Below are 14,285 nucleotides of genomic sequence, written 5' to 3' on the forward strand. Positions count from 1 at the left end.
GAAAAACTCCCAACAACAACAGTAACAAAAGAAACCAAACAAACAAAAAAAAAAAAACCAACCAAAAAGACAAAAAAGAAAACACGGAGCTAGAAGTGCCATGCCACAGCATAAGCACTATTGTGGACCCATCAGAATTTGTATATCTTGGTAGGTACAACAGAAAATAAAGCATTTCATATTGGACAACTTGGGGGGGAAAAGGGTACCATGGCCCTACTTTCTTTTTAATGTAAGGCCTTAAAATTCAAAGCCATTTCTGCATCTTGAGTCAGTATAAAACATATTTAAAAATTCATATAGTTCAAATTTCTTTGCCTTGCACAGGCCATAAGGTACTGGTGTGGTGGGTCAGATTTGACACTGAAAAATGAATCCAGTTAGAGAACCTCCTGAAGGCTGTTGATGATCGCTATAATAAATAGTGCACACTTTAAGTCAAACTTTTTCATTCTGTATTCAAAGGTAATGGATTTTTCGTAACCATAGTAACCTTAGTGTATTTCTGGATAAATACATGAGGTATATACATTCTGGTTTTATTTTTGAATATAAACTACCACATTATGTATTACTAATAATATGAAAAATAGGATATAGGTTAGCATAATGACAGCTCAAACTAGTGTGCATTTTTCTTCTGCAAAAAATAAATATTTATCAAAAGTGTAGGTTCAATTAATTTCTCCCCCATCTCCCCAGTTTTCTGGTATTCTTGCGGTGCCATTTATCTTTTTTTTGCAAGATTTCCATTAATCTCTCATTGCCATATCATAGCACTGTTCTTAAAATTTTTGACGTGCAAATAGTTGTGCTTCCAATCTTACTAAAATCATTACTGAAATTTCATCATAGGTCCATAATTTAACCAAAATGTTCATCTGCAACCTGATTATAAATGGGCAAGTGATGTAAAACATTTGAGGTAATGTTCACCATGATGTTTGTTGGTTTAGATTCATGTCTGCTTGCAGTCTGAATTATAGCCAAAATGAATGCTTATTGATAGAAATTATGGTCCAGTAACTTTTGTAATACTTTAAAAATATAGAAAGCATAAGGCTTCTACCCTTAAATCTTGAGTCGTATGTTAGAATACATTCAGCTGAAGTAGTCAGACAAAATCTCATTTGGTTCATAGGTTTTCTAGAGAAGCTCTTGTTGCTTTTATGTAGAAATTATTTATTTATATTTTACTAGAAATTTTTATTGATCCTGTTGAGCATTTAATGACTTTGATTTCAATCAACCTAAGACATGGATCTAAAGAAAGCAGAAAGTCCTAACTTATTCAAAGGAGAAGGCTGGATCAGATCGTGTTACTGTAAGCTGTACACCACAAGACCCATTCTTTTCTACATGGTGTGGAGATCAATCTGTTTACTTTGGGTCCATTTTTTGTAGCTGCCAATTTCTCCCTCTGTTTGAGGGAGAAGCAGCAATGTGAGCCAGCAGGCTGGGATTTGGGTCACTAGAAATCCCAGTCCTTGTGAATCGAGCTTATTCAAGATCATGCTTAGATCTGTGTGTATCTTTAATTTGACCTGATTTTGCTTCCTTTCAGAGCCCAAGATTTTCTACTTTGTAGGCTAGATTTAAAAGAGATACAACATGATCTTCTTTTTTATTTCCCCAAGGGCTACAGTTTTATGGTGAAAAGTTGGAGCTTTTGGTTTTGGAGTATTATGTTATATATGTCTTGGCTTTTCCCATATAATTATCCTTTTGTTTTCAGTATTTGTGCTAGTGATTTTTGTGTCTTATTGCCACAACATAATATACTATTCACCCTAGACAGAGAGACAAAGTTCATTGTCTCTGATATCTAAAAATTATTGACTCACCAAAATAATTTTCCTCATTTAGGAACTATGACTTCCTGGCCAGTATATGACTTTCCATACCAGAAAGTCATAGATTCTTTCTGTGTTTTTGAAGTGCTGTATCTATGGAAATGTGATGGTTTTCTAAACCTTTCTTTTTAAGAAGATATAAATTCTGTTTCAAAATTAGTACTTCACTGACTTTCATTTTAGACCATGGAAATTGCAATCAGTTTAGGCTAATCAATCCATAACTTGAGGAGGGATATGTTTTCTCAACACCATAATAGCAAATATATTGTTAAATTAATTTCTGATCTTGACAGTTGTTGAGGGCTTGAAATACTCATTGATTTTCATGGAAATTCAAGTGTTTGTTTCCTCTAGGGGCTGAGCTGTAATTAAAAAGGAAACCCTTTAAAAGCACATATGGCAAATGTACACTTTACCACATTGAAAAAGGAGACCCATTAGGAATCCATCATCCATTAGTGCCTTTAAATATTTCCCCCATATTGACAAATTTGGTTTCTGTGTTGTGAGTAATAAAACACTGAAATGAGCCAGCCCCTCTGCCACAACACCTGTATTAACTGTCTGCCTGTGATTTTTCTGCCTCCCACCTTTATGCATTTGCTGTATGTGGTGTATGTTCTACTTGCTCATGCAATCTGGGTTGTATTTCACATCCTATATTCCAGTGAAAGCCTAATCTCTCCAAGGGATGAGCCCAGAAGAAATAGTCCCAGATTGCAGGTTGAACTTCAGCTGTGTGAATCCATGCCCCTGTATTTATGCTTTCAGTTGCTCTGTGTGTGAGTGCAGAAGCTCCTGTAGCCAAGACCATAATCTGCAGCTCAGAAGAGTAGTTGCAATAGGATTGTGCTCCCCAGACTGTCAGACCTAAGTGTTTTGTAGATTAGAAGCTGTGAGGAGCTGGAGAAGCTTGTACAGTTATCTTCAGAGCTCTTAATGTATTGATCTTAAAAAGGCTTTTGATTTTAGGAAAATCTGAGCTGGTTTTCCCTGGCAACAGGAAAATATTCTTTTCATTCAAACATTCATAGCCAAAACCAAAGTTTCTACTTTGAAGCATAAAGAATTCTTAATATAATTATTTTAAAGATATTTTAAAATTTGTGCAAGGTATCGCTTCCTGTCTTCTCTTTTGTTTAGTCTCAGAATTTTTCTACCTGTCTTAGATTAGAAGGGCAACAGGGTGGGTTTTATCCTGAAAAGTAGTAGATTATTGTATGCCAGTCTGAGCTGGTGGTGCCAATGCCACCAACAGAAGGGTGATCTAATAAATGCAGAATGTTATAGTATAAGCGGAGATGATCAGATGTGACCCAAGTGCTCAGGGTTTTGAGGGCGGTTTTTTTTGGGGTGTTTGTTTGTTTGTTTGTTTTTTGGGTTTTTTTTTTGGTGGATGGGGAACCTAACTGAGGTGAAGAAACTTTAGGAAAAAGGTTAGAGTAAAATGTTCCTGTGTTCTTAAAAGCTGAACATTAGATGGACTGAGAAATGGTGCTCATTGTCTAACATGTTTACAAAGGGAAATGACTTTGTGGATACATTAGAAAACAAACAAGACAAACAATATGGATCTATCTTTGCTCTGAGCTTGGCATTGAGGATGTATATCTGCATTTTCTGCAGCACTAGGTACTTGACAATGTTAACAAATTGTGTTCATATAATTTTCCTAGCAGAATCTAATGGTTCTCATCATGAATCTTTAAAAGGAAGATTTTCTTATTAAGACTCAGCTGTATGAAACTTATTTTTCTCTGCCAAGCTGAAAGAAGTGTTTCGAGTTTTTCAGGAAAGAAATCATGTCACCTATGTTACAAGGGCAGACCCTTAACTGAGTTAAATGAGTACAGAGTTATCCTAAATTGCATGTCCAAGAGTTTATAAAAAAATGTGACAGAGTACTTTGTACCAGGTTTGTGGGCAAAATATTAAGAAGAGCCTTGGACAAGGTGAGGAAGAGCTGTCTTCACATTTTTTTTTCTGAGAGCATGAACTAAGTTTTAGCTTATTCAAATTGTTATTTGACCTGAGTGTGGAAAGGCTGATGTCACAAAACCAGGTTAGAATGGCAGCCTTTTTTTATTGCGAGGAAGAGACAGATGTTTGACATCTGTTCAATCAGGGCTTAACGTATTTGAACTTAAAAAAAATGGGAGAATCCCAAATTAGTACCTGTATATTTTATGTTGCTCTAAAGCAGTAGTGATTACAGTACACATCATGCACAGCCATGTGAAATGACTACATTTTACAGAAAAATTGGCAAAATTTTTGATCCTTCATACCCCAGGAATGCTACTGCTTGTTTTAAATTAGAAGTCATGATAATAAAAGCAGAATCCATCATAATATCAGTATTGCACTGATTGCTAAGTGAAACAATTTGAGCAAGAAAATCCACAGAGTTGCATGTAGAAGATAATTGCAGTAAGATGTATCACTGCAAGAGGCTGAACCACTCAGAAGAAAATCCTTATCTTATTTTTAGGGGGTTCTTTTGGTTACTTTTGACAATTTTCTGCTATAGCCATGTTTAAGAACAACAGTTTCTAACCCTAAGGATTTGCCTTCCTTTGTTTTAGGTCCTGCTCAAGGATGACAGGCAACATTTGCCTTAAAGGACAAACAATAGAGAGATTCTGTAGTCCTCTGGTATGAGTTTATTTTCCATCTTCCAGGTGGCAGCGAAATACTTACAATACTAAATGTAGTCTGTTCTTCCACTACAGGTTTTTGAAAGAGTTGTTTGCTATCAAATACAATGTTAGTGCTAGATTTATAGATATTGTAACCCTCAATGTCACAATTCCTCATTTTTTTTTTTTGTGAAACAGACTTCTTTAACACCATGGTGAACAATAAAAGTCAGTCTTCACTTCTTTGCAGTTAGAATTGGTTATCTGAAACATCTTGCACATGACCCAGTGAGACATGGCCCAGTGTCTCACCCTTATTTTAGGATCTTGTGCTACTGTGCAACAGTGCCAGGCCAACATATGCAGCTGGTAAGTCATACAGGATGGCTTATGAAGAATGCCTGCTGCTCCAGGCTTTATTCTGTGCCCTGGCCCATGCATTTAAGTGGACATGTAGAGGTGCACCTGGCACTAGAGGGCAGGGTACGCCAGCCTGACAGGAGAAGCTGCCTTCCACTGAAAGTTCTAGGGCTGTAAGGAGGCACATTTGATACACCTGAAGTGGCAACACTGACATTGCCGGTGACCGGTGCCGTGGTAATTAATTCCACAGCCCCAGAATGCAGATTCAGCAGGCGCAAAACCAAAGGGCAAATGGGCTGTCTGAGCCTGGCGTTCCGGTATTTCAAACGCAGACAGAGATCTGGTGCACTCGTTGGACTTAATAATACACATCTGGGGAATTTAGAGGGGAGGGAGGCAGGGGAAGGGTAAAAGCATAATGTTTATTTGTAGCAGCTCTGTTGTATCATTTTCTATTGCAGTGCATTAGTGCAGTGTTAAATAAAATCTGCTTATTTAAAATCCTTTTAAATAGTGTTTAAATATTTCCTGCTGATACAATCTGCTAAAGTAGTTATCCTTGCTGCAGATTTCAGTTAACCTTGTCGCAGATATTAAGCCTGAAGCTACACAGACTTTTAGGGACCTTGATTATAGAGCAAAACCTAATGGTGTCATTATAAAACCACAGCTGGACAAGCTTCTGGAGTCCTTGTCCTTTGATCAGATTTGGGTAACACAGCAAGCCAGGAGAGAGCTCACGCTAACCCTGCTGGAATTGCTGAGCTCTCAGGTTACTTGAGTACCACTTTCTAAAAATTAAAATGCAACACTAATTATAAAATGAGAGTGATTGGGACCTTCCAATCTTCTGCATGTACCAAAGTGAACAGGAGCAAAATAGCTTCTCCAGAGCTAATAGCTATAGAACAGGGAGAGTGTTTATTCTATCCTTTCCCTTCTGGCACATAAGAATTATTTTGGCTATGGGCTCTGTTTTCTAAACAAAGAGAAGAAAAGCATTGATTTCCTGCCTTGTCTAAATTCCATGATAAGAAATTAAGCCCCTAAAAATGTAAAACTCACAGATTATTTTTTTCTGTAATATTACTTCAAAATATTTGTCAGAATTAGGTATCTGTAAGCTTTTTGTTCTGTATTTTCTCCTTCAATATCTAGATTGGTAAGCAGATTTAAAGATGCTGACATATCTTCAGAAGACAGTGTCTACTGAGAAGGACACATTTAAATGAAGAGTTCATTGAGTTCAATTTGTAAAATGTGAATTTACAGCCTTAACAGTGCTTTTTCTTTTTTTAAAATCCATCAGCAGAGCTTACTTCTTAATGTCCACATATAATTGTCTTGTAGGTGTTCTGCACTGGCATGTGGATTTGTAGGTCTTCTCCAAGATACCCTCTTTGCAGTTAGATAGCAAATTCTTATTTTGCTACTTTCTGAGATCAAGTTCTTGTAACATTGTGTATGTGAACCTCTCTTGGGTAAACTGGCCAAATCTTGTCTGCTTTGCTCTTGGATTTTCTGAAGGGCTAATCTATTTCTCTGCATTTTATCTTTAATCAGTGAGAGCTTCACTTCAAGTGTTATAGTTTGTCTTTGTGAGCTGTTGTCTCATGGTGACTAGCTTTGTTACTAAATATAATGAGAACTCTTTAAGATTTGCAAGAACTAGGACATGCTTTCTTGGCCATGTTGTGCTCATAGCATGAACTACGTTTTGTGGGATCTTATTTTTAGCAATATGCTTGGTAATTATGGTTTGCCTGAAGCTGGTAAAACAAAATGGTGGCTTCTGTTCATTCTGATAAAATGGACACATAAGCTTTCATCCAGTCACAATTTAATTAAGTGCTTTAGCAAACATCAGAAACTGTGCAAGGTTTTGTGTTGCAATTAGTAATAATATATTGATAGATCAGGAAAAAAATCTTCCCTTTTCTAAAAGATTTTTTTTTTGTTTTGCCAAAATCATTCTGAGATACTTGGTGACTGATTTATGCTTAGTTTCAGGTAATGCTAGACTCAGGTAAATGAAGATATGAGACTTCTTGCACAGATGGACTAAACCCAAACTTGCTGCTTCTGCTTGAATCTCTAGGTATCCATTTATAAGGACACACCTCACTTAGCCATAACTTAATAGGCTTGGATAGAGTGGGCCAGCCTCTTTGGTATTTCCAGCTGCATAATGAAACTTGTATCCGAACTTTTCCTTATGCCCTGGAAAAGATACTCATAGTTCTCCTTATTAATTTGGGAATATTTGGTCTCCTAAACTGTTAAACAATTGATGAATATTTAATTTGAAATAGATATTTTATTCCATGCTTCTGCATTAGAAAGTGTGTTGGTTTATCAGCTGTGATAATTCCACAGAGCAGTACGTGTATTCTTTGGCTAGTGCTAGACACAGACTCTTCTCTCTATACCTGGTATATCCCAATATTCCTTTAACCTTGGAATATTGATAAATTATGACAATGTACAGGCAGGTAACACCACAGCAGCACTTCTAGATGGGTTTCCCCTTTCCTTTGCTTTTACTAAATCCGTGACCATGAGGGCATTGAGTCATTTACCATTACTGAAATATTTTCGGCACAATTTTTATTGAAAAAACCAGAAAGCTGTAAGGAGACAAATTTATGAAAAGTGCAGTCCTGGATTTTTGCATGTGTTTCAGAATTATAATTTCAGTGAGTCTGAGAAACTTCCTTAGAATTTCCATTTATAAAATACTTCACCAATTAATGTAAGTACAGACTTTTCTGAGTGTTTTTCATCTTGCATGAGTCTTGTCTTGTGTGTGAACAATACAAGACTGTGTGTTATCAGACCATAAAATAGTTGGTTGTAAGTTTGATTTCAAAAATATTTGGTGGTTTGTACGATTAGAGTATTCATGTATTTTCAATATCTCCTCTTAAGTTATGTAGAAACATATGAAAGGAAAGGATCTTGTCCCCAGAACCATGGGAGGCATTCTAGGATACTTCCTTTCTTGTTACCATTGCTGGCAACATAATTTAGGCTTCTACACTGATTGCTTAAATTGTTTACATAAAGCTTAATAGCCTTTTTTAGCCAGAACTGAACTCCATCATGCTTTTCACTAGTTTTCCATGGAATATGTCTTTTATGAGGATTTATTTCTAATTGAAGCATTTTACATAGATTGTAGTTGTATTCTGAAACCTCCTGGGGATTTTCTTTTTTTTCTTTCTTTCATTTCCATGGGTTTTATTGTATGAATAGAGTGACACATTAAAGGGAGGGGTTACCAGGAAATTACCTATTGGGAAAAAATATTCAAGTGAACGTAAAGCTAAACATGTAAGAAGAACATCAGATTAGTGTGCTTTAAGTAAGGCTGAGACTCGTGGTCCTAACACGGATAGAAAGGTGGGTGATAAACATTGTTATTTCTGTGTTGGCTGCTTTGGACATGCAAGGTTCCATGACTACAGAGATACATTTAAATCATGTCTACATATCTTGATTTCTTTGGTTTTTTTGCATGTCTGGATATGTTTATGGCTACGTAAGGTTGTTCAGAGGTGACCAGAGAATCTGGTTTATTAGGACATTCTGGATCCTTGTGTCTCACCTATCCAGGATCATTGGCTAGACAGGGGGAGTTCACACAAAGGATGTATAAGTGACATTTTCTGTCTATTCTAGGAGAAATGCTGAAAATTAAGGAAATTATCAATAATGAAAAGTTACTCATGATGCTCTATGTCAATAGCTTCCTTTTGAATGCTGAATTTCATATTAACTTCAACGTTGGAGCTATTTATGATCACTTAATTTTAATAATGCTAGTAATTTTTGTTCTGATCAAGGAACAAAAATTGAATCCAATTGACAAGCATTTTTAAATATCATGAGCTGGCATGCTAGCCTTTTCATCAGCTCAAGGATGTTAGATTAAACATTTCAACTAATGTGTTTTGAATGTTTAGAGGTATGACTCTTGGGATTTAATATCATTGTTGCAATGTCACATAACAATTTTTAAGCTGTTAAATTGTGCCGGGAATTAAAATACATGTGCAATTTAAGTCTTTCTCCTATGTTTACAGGCAGAGAAATTGCAGAGAAAGCTTGTCAAGTAAAACTAAAACCAAAGTGAGATACACTGAATAAATAAAAAAGATTAATAAATTAGAAATGTTAACATAAAAAAGAGGTACAAGTCTTGGCTTAAATATGAAAAGAAGTTGTGTAGCAGAGATCAAGGCAAAATAAACAAATGGTAAATAGAGGTAGAAAATAATTTAAAATATTTGCATGCAGGAAAAAGGTAAAATCCAAGTAGATAAATAGTCTATATTCAAAACAGCTGAGAGAAATTACAAGGAAACTTCTTCATCAAAGAGCCTGTCCTTAGTGATGCTTCTTTGGAAGTTACATGAATCACAATTGTAGTGCCGCAGCCAGAGAACCAATAAACAGTAAAGCAGCTAGACTGAAATAGATCTTTGTTTCTACACCTTGTCACCAGGTAACAGAGTTTTTGGAGGTAGAACTGCTACAGTTCTACAGAACTGGAGGTAGGAAAGCCACAGTTTTGGCAAAATCTGTGGCCTTCATGCACTATCTTACAAATTGTGGTCACAACGGGTACTTTCAGGCTTCAGCAGAAAAGCTGAGGATGTGAATCGACATAGAGATTAGTCTGTTCCTCTAGGAGGTCCTGCTAGAGCAGCAGTATGTCAGGTTAACTGTGAATCATAGGATGGCCCAAGTGGGAAGGGACTTTTAAGATCATCTTGCTCGAGCCCTCTGCCATGGGCAGGAACACCTTCCACTGGACCAGGTTGCTCAGAGCCCCATCCAGCCTGCCCTTGAACACTCCCAGGGAGGGAGCAGCCACAGCTTCTCTGGTGCCTGTTCTAGTGCCTCAACCACCCTCAGAGTAAAGAACTTCCTTGTAAAAATCTAATCTAAACTGACTCTCTTCCAGTTTGAATTCATTCCCCCTTGTCACTATATGCTCTTTGTCTTTCTGCAGGCTTCCTTCAGGTACTGGAAGGCTTCAATTAGATCACTCCAAATCCTTCTCTTTTCAGGCTGAACAATCTCAATTCTCTTAGCCCTTGCTCATTAATGAGGTGCTCCATCCCACTAATCATCTTGGTGGCCCTGCTTTGGACCTACTCCAACTGACAGTGCTAGGGAAGCGCAGGAAGTTTCAGTTACAAGTCATGTGTTATCTTAGTTGTGTCCCTGAGTTTCACAAGAAAACTCATAAAGATAATACCAATAATGTAGCATAATGTGGGTATATACCCAGCACTGACTATTAACATAGTGTCAGTTGTTCTCCTGTGAGAAAGAAGTAGTAATTATAAAAGCTAAACAAACCTAAACAACCTATCCTGAAAAAGAAAAATTAAAATTGTGAAACAGCAGAACTAAACAATGTAGTGGGTTCTACACAGACAAGACTGGAGCAGGGAGAGGGGTGGAGTGAAATACGAAAGCCTCTTAAGGGTTTGCCACTAGTGAATTATGCATCTCACTCTCACTAGTAGGCGTAAATGCATAATTCTTATCTGTTCTTATTACTTATTTATAGCACACAGTAGAATGTAAATTCTATGCCTCCTTTGTAGGGGCTTAACATGCTGGTTAAGGTATGCAGATATTTCAGTGAGCCTACATAGACAACTTTCTGGGCATAACACCCTGTTGCCAATTAAAAGGCATAAACTTCAAGCAATAAATTTAGCTAGCTCTCCCCTCCCATTAACAGGAGGAGCACAGACATAATGTAAGAAATAACGTATAGGATCAACAGATAATAAGAAGAGCATTCCTCTTGAAATAAACTACTCTGCATTATTATTATTTATGATAGTTACTGTTAATAAAGTACGTGTGGGACAGAGGAAAAGCCTGTAACAACCATTGAATTTATGAGACTGGGGACAGATGCAAGCTCTTCCTTTTATATTGCTGGCAGTGATCGATTTGTATTTTTCCCTGATGATGGTTTATGCCATTATAACTGTTTTGTGGCTCCTTACTATTGACTTATGGTTGCAAAGCACTTCACAAATGAGAGCAAGCTTCTGGACATTATATCCTAATCTGCACATCCTATAGATATGCCATAATACAGAGCAGCTGACTGCACCACCTGTGATCTGTGCACCCACAAACATGATTTGTTCTGGTAATCCCAGTTTAATGCATCACATCAGATTGTGGCAGTTATGTTATCTGATGGCATTACTGACACTACATGCCATAACTGGGTAGTGCAACATGTCAAGTTGAAAAAAACTTTGGGCTTTTTTTTCCTTTCCCTTTGTTTTCATGTGTGTTTTGAAAGTAAATATGAAATTAAATGAAACAAAATAAAAACCCAAAAACAACAACAACAAAAAACCCCAAACAACCCAAAACAAAAAAAATAAGGGATCTAATAATTTTGCCCAACCACATGTTGACCATATTAATGACTCTGCAGCTTGGGCTGCTTGTTCTAGTAAGGAGAGAGAAGAGCAGATAGAAATACAGTGTATTTTACTGTGCTGCTTATTTTGTGGTCAGCAGAAAACTAGCTCAGCTTTTGTAGTCTTGCAACAGATTTAACTTGCTATAAATTGTCTTGTTTAGGAGCAGTGCTCAGAAGCTGAGTCCTCCCACTATCCTTGTTCCAGCACTCCAGTAATGTTTTGGCAAACTCCTTTATCCTCTGACTATAATTCAGGAGTACAGAGCTGTTCTGGTCCTAGGAAGGTGATACTATCTGTTCTACAGAAACTCTTAAATCACATGATAGCTTGCCTGGATGGTGAGAATTGTTCCCTAATCATCTCACATGCCTGGGTCTGTACAAAATGGTGAAAAAAGTTACTCATCATGTGTGTAAAATGCAGATGTTGCTAAATAGAAAACTCACAACCTATAAATCCTTAATTTAATCAACCTGTAGTTAGTTGATGGCACTACAAAGAGCCCTTGTTGTAGGTTTATTGTTTAGGTTCCAATTTCTAGTGTTGAGTGTGCTTTCTCAAGCTTCTGCTTGTTTAGTGAATTGGTTTTTGTTGATTAAGACAATTTTTTGGCATTAAAATGGTATTTTGTAATTTAGTATGCATATTAAATTATAGTGAGAAAAATATAGAAATAAAATTGTCTACGTTTTGTCAAAATACTTATTTTGGAAATTAATTTCTTTGATCCCATCCCTCTTTTTCTTTGCTTGGCAGAAAAAAACTTAAATAAATACAGTGTTAAAGAGTTCAGAGTTGTTTCAGATACAGAAAGAAAAGTATAGAAATCTTGCAGGAATGTTGGACAGATTTGCAAATTATAGTGATGCTTATGTAAGTAATTTAAAAAATATTATATTGATACTTAATGTTTCTCCCCTCAAGTTTGATTTATAAAGATTACTTTGAATCATCTTGTCAGCAGTACTAGATGTGCCACAATTTTAGGTGGGGCGAGTGTCTCTGAAAATTCCACTTTCTGAATTTATTGCAAGAGCTTTTTTCTTCCCTTCCTCCACGCACCCCCCTTCTATTATTGAAAGGGAATTCAAGGGAACAGAGCATCCTAATTGCTTTTCTATGTAGCACTTACTATCCTATACCCCTCTTTGGTGTGTCTTCTTTGTTTCCTTCTATGAGGTTGTTTCTTTGTAGCCTCTCTTCCTAAGAAAGTGTTTGTAAGTCTCCGCTCTCTCACTGCTGTTTTCCAGACAGACTTTATTTCTGCACTCTGTAATATATGCTGCTCCAGATGAGACTGCACTATTGATTTATACAAAAGAGATAGTAATAGTTGCTGTTGCTCACCATATATTCATATATAACCACATCTTACTCGCTGCAGCAGCACGTTCGCATGTGCTCTTCCGTGGGTTGTAAAAGTGGCAGCCTGGCACTTCATACAATTATCTCAGCACCAAATGTTAGGTAGGTCTGAATTTTGTTTCTCCCACTGCAGCAAGATTGGAATTACTTGGGAATACAGGATGTACTTCTGCTGGTGAGCCAAAGGGTTCTTGGTCATACTAATGTGAATCCAGAGTAGTTCCATTTTTATTGACGCAGGTATCTGAGTTTCAAATTTGCAATGTATTTGCCTACTGCAAATATATTTTCCAGTGGTGAATATAAAGCTGAAGTATTACAGAGGTAAAATGGTCAAATCACACTTTTTTCCTTTTTCACTTTTTGGGCTAAACATTGACTGAGACATTATGGTTCATATGATTTATACTAGCAACTCATCTCTATTTAAGCTGGAATAAGATATACAGTGAATGGATTGGAAGCATTCATGAATGGAAATTTTCATTTAAATCTTAAAATCTTCATTCCTTATGATGTGTAAAGAAATGAAAAAGAGGGATATCAAACTAAGATAGTGTTATTGACAACAATTACTTCTCTCCATGTGCCTGGTAAATATTAATATGCTTTGTCTTCTTTCTGATTTTTCTCCCTCTAACCTTCAAACTCATTTTATTTTTCCAGCTTTTATAATTGAAGTAAACTAGGGAGACAGTGAATGGTTTTAATTCTAGTCAGCAAAGCAACTTGGAAGTTCAGTAGATTCATTTGATGCTGAATGTTTGCACTGACTGACTGGCTCTGTGTCATTTTGGCAGCAAGAGAAACTTTCGAAAAACCTTCCAAATTGCCTCCGTATTTTTCTGATGGTGATTAATGCTGATGAGTCAGAGGAAAACATATCAGGGATGTTATGGGAAGGAGGATTCCAAGGAGCATGCTGATTCTTCTGTGGTCAGTGACATGACATGTCCTTAGAATCACAAAGCAATTTAGGTGGAAGTGCTAAAGTCTGAAGAAAAGTTTAAATGTTCTTCTCAAATGTGTCCCTTCTGCTTTTTCTAAACCATGTGGTGTGGGGCACTCCACAGGATTTGAATTTTCTTCAGCTGAGCACCTTTGGGATTTCAAGCTAGTGTGTCCCAACTGGGGAGTAAGAAGAGCCTGGAAAATGTTTCCACAGTAGCTATCTCAGGGACGTGGCTTTACAATAAAAGATTGGAATCCTTGCTCCTCAGCTTTTACAATGAGATATGAATAATAGGCATAGGAATAATGTGTAAATAAAAAATGCATACCTAGCGAAGGAAGGTTAAAATTAAGATACTTTTACTAAAATAAAAAGGAACACTGAAATCCATTAATCAGGAATGGATATTTATGTGGCCTTGTGAATTGGTCAAGATGAAACCTAACTCTTGAGAAATGAGTTTTGACTCAAAGAAGTATGAACAAGAAGTTTGGGACAATAAATGGCAAAAAGTTTTACTGTGCAACAGTTAAGGGTGTTAGAGAAACTGTTACTGAATGTGAAGGCAAATAAACTTGATAATCTTTGCTGTTAAAACATAATTATCTTTAAAAGCCTTAATGTGCTTCAGAGCTGTCCC

At 36.6% G+C, this 14,285-nt stretch overlaps 1 protein-coding gene across 1 annotated transcript in view; it reads left to right on the top strand.

The window, feature by feature from the left end:
- USH2A (usherin) overlaps nt 1–14,285 on the top strand; it is a 375,341-nt gene that overhangs the window by 164,422 nt on the left and 196,634 nt on the right. The window lies entirely within an intron of this gene.

This window comes from Molothrus aeneus, chromosome 3, assembly GCF_037042795.1.
Source record: "Molothrus aeneus isolate 106 chromosome 3, BPBGC_Maene_1.0, whole genome shotgun sequence".
Taxonomy (NCBI): Eukaryota; Metazoa; Chordata; class Aves; order Passeriformes; family Icteridae; genus Molothrus; species Molothrus aeneus.